This window comes from Pipistrellus kuhlii, unplaced genomic scaffold, assembly GCF_014108245.1.
Source record: "Pipistrellus kuhlii isolate mPipKuh1 unplaced genomic scaffold, mPipKuh1.p scaffold_m20_p_4, whole genome shotgun sequence".
In the NCBI taxonomy this organism is placed as follows: Eukaryota; Metazoa; Chordata; class Mammalia; order Chiroptera; family Vespertilionidae; genus Pipistrellus; species Pipistrellus kuhlii.
In genome coordinates this window covers 75,364,564-75,367,930 of record NW_023425540.1, presented here as the reverse complement: position 1 = coordinate 75,367,930, position 3,367 = coordinate 75,364,564, and the positions used below count along the sequence as shown (strand labels likewise).

Sequence of the window (3,367 nt, the reverse complement as noted above, 5' to 3'; positions counted from 1 at the left end):
CCATTCCTATCTGCCGGTAATAGCCTTTCTAGTAATTGAAATCCTATAAAACAAGCAACTAATGGTTCTGCATTGCAAACAAACAAAGCCCTGTATAGAATGAGTATGAATTGGTCTTTAGGAGACTTCCTGTTATAAATAATGCCTTAAGGGCTGTGTGTGTGTGTGTGTGTGTGTGTGTGTTATGATTGTTATGTTGGAGTTCTTTTTTCTTGGTGGTGTCAAGGCCAAAATCATTATATGGAAGATCTACTTTTGGAAACCATTCCAACTTAAAATAATTTGTAATATGGTAACTCTTGTATTAGCGCATTTGGGCTGCTATAATAAAATACCATAGATGGGGCTGCTTATAAACAACAGAAATTTATTTCTTTTAAAAAATATATGATTTTAAAAAACTGATTTTAGAGAGAGAGGGAGAGAGATAGAGAAACATCAGTGTGAGAGTGAAACACCTTTGGTGGCCTCTCATAGAACCGGCGATCGAAGAACCCGCAACCTGGGCATGTGCCTGACTGGGAATTGAACTGGTGATCTTTTGGTGCACAGGATGATGCTCAACCAAGTGAGCCACACCCGCCAGGGGAGAAATATATTGCTTATGGTTCTGGAGACTGGAAAGTCTAAGGTCAAGGTGCTGGCAGATTTGGTGTCTGAGAGCCTGCTTTTTGGTTCCTAGATGGTTGTTATCTCTTTCTGATCTCACATGGCAGAAGGGCAAGAGAGCTCTCTGGAGCCTCTTTTATAAGCACACTAACCCCATTCATGAGACCTCCACCCTCATGATCTAATCACCCCAAAGACCCTACCTCCAACTAAGATTTAACATAGGAATTTTGAGGGGAAGGGGAGGGTTGCAGCATTTAGTCTAGAGCAATTCCCAGCACAGAAATCCCAAGTGATATCGCTACCTAGTAACCAACCTCAGGCTGAAAGAGGGGAGGAGAAGGAAGAGGGATGTGGTGGGGAAGCACCCTGTCTGAATAACCTTGCAGTAGTTCCACCCACATCAGAACCTTCACACTACCCCCTTGGCCTACTCCTATGAGTAGCTCTTTTATAGCTTCCATAATTTATAAAACAAGTTAACATCTCTTATTTCTTTCTTTCTTTTTTTTTTTTTTAAAGCACAAACCAGGCCAGGGCATCTTGTGGGCTGAGGAGCCCAGGGGACAAAATCATGTCATGGGTTAAAGAATTGGCGCTTTATCAAATAAAATGGGAAAATACACCCATATCAGCCTCCTTCCTTTGGTCATTACAAAGCAACTTTAAAAAAAGAGTAAAAGTTATTCATAAATGGTGGGAAGTTAAAGAACATCTCTGCTGTGCCTTCTCTTCCCTGGAGGCAGGAAAACAAGTCCTTAGAGATGCTGCAGTAGCTGGTTGACGGAGGTGTGCCACTTTTATTTTCCATAAGAGCAAGAATGAATGAGAACTAGTGGTATTGCCCCCTTCCCCTCTGGGAAAACGGCTGGGCTGGAGGTGGAGAGCCTCCTCTTGCTCAAAGGTGTGTGGTGCAGAGGCAGAAGGGGAAGATGGGCTGCCGGTGGAAGGTTCATCACTAACCTCGCACACACACAGGTGGTGACTCTTGCAGGCAGCATGGTTTCTGATCCTTCCTTAGGATGCAGCAGTCTTTAAAAATATATTGAATAATAATAATAATAATAATAATAATGTGAATTTTTCTCTCTTGTTTTTTCTTTTCCATTTCTTTTAGGAACCGGGTGGGAGGGGGAGGAAGAAAAGGTGTCATTCGTCTGTTAGGTCCTGAACAAAGAGGACTTCTGTGTGGCCTCCTGCAGCGTCTGGGGGTTTGGGCCACTCCTCTGAAGGGACTGACTCAAGGCAGCACCCGCCAGGGGAAGTTGGCTTCGATCTGAAACTTCTCAGGGCTTTCTTTCAAGGTGAATAAGAAGTCGTGGATAACTGTTAGAGTCTGTGAAAAGTGGAGTCGTCTCTCTACTCCAGAATCGTTGGGTAATTTGAAAATAATCTTGACCCTTTCAGGGTCATCAGGGGAAGGCTCAGGGGGGCAGACACTCTAACTTCCTTTCCTTTTCCTCTTGTACATTCTGCCGTCGCCTCCCCTCAGCCAGCTTTTGCTGTTTCACTTCCTCCTCCTTCCGCCGCTTCCGCTCTCGCTCCTCGCGTTTCTTTCTTTCTTTTTCCGGGTCAGCCCTGAGAGAGGCCAGGTAGGCCTCATCTTGCTGCTACCTCAGCACCTGGGTCTGGTTTCGCTCCTCCCTTTCTAGGCGTTCTGACGCCAGGTAAGTCTGGTCTGCATCTATGATAAATGCTAGCTGATTAATGAGGCCATCCGGTTGAATGAGGCCTTCTAGCAGTCTCACCACAGTCATCCTGCGATCCTTCAGCACAATCATGGCCAGGAATGGATAGGTGTTCTCTCGTAAAGCCTGTGAGACCCTGTGGCCCTCAGGCTTGTTTGTGGAGCACGCCCAGAAGAGCGTGCACTAGTGTTTATTAGTGAAATAACTTCAGGGGCCCAGAGGGTGTTGCGACAGAATTCATCAGAGTCCTGGTGATCATCTCCATGAAGATAAAACTAAAGAAAGCGGAGCTCCCGCTTGGCGTCATTCAGGGCCTGGCTGTACGTTCCCTGGTAGAAGGCAGGGTGTGCCCTCCCATATTTTTCTCCAAAAGAGTGCATACATGAAACGATGTCCCCAATGGGGTCAGTGACCCGGCTGCAAGGCTCAGGCCGTATCAAACGAAGAGCAAACCTAAATATATCAAGTAGTATTGTGTAGTAGGTAAACCGGAATGGAAGCATTATCAAGTAATAAACCTATCCGAGCAGCCCCCTTGTTTGTGGTCTTGAGACAACATAGCTGTAGGTCCTGTGGTCGGCTGTGTTAACCTGCAGGGGCCGTGATGGAGGTGGGTTGAAAACACTTGCTCATTCAATCTGTCCTGTACAGAGGCCTCTATGTTCCAGTTATGTTGCTCCAATGTATGTCGACATTGATCCATAGATTCTATGCCAGTCAAATCCTGAAACTGCAGCAGCTTCTCTGTCTGCGCCTGGGTTAGATCCTGCTCCTAAGGCGCCGGCATTTTGCCGCCGCCTCTCTATGCTTCTGACCCGTCCGCACCCACCGTCACCTGCCGGAACTCAACATCTCTTATTTCATTCAAGCTTAAGAACAACCCTGTGAGGCAGTCAATGCGTTTATTTCCACTCCATTTTACAGGCGAGGAAACTGAACTCTAGCAATGGGAAGTTTGCCTTGCCCTGGCTTCTTAGTTTGGGGTCATTTTTATGACAACCTACAGGCTTCCCTTGTGTGAGGGATATCCCCGCACTGAAGTTGGTGCTGGGACCCAGATGGCACAAATG

The 3,367-nt window shown here is 46.4% G+C and overlaps 1 pseudogene; it reads right to left on the bottom strand.

Annotated features, from left to right (window-relative positions):
• Window positions 1–1,150: 1,150 nt before the first annotated feature.
• Window positions 1,151–3,084, bottom strand: LOC118703607 (annotated as a pseudogene).
• Window positions 3,085–3,367: the final 283 nt, after the last annotated feature.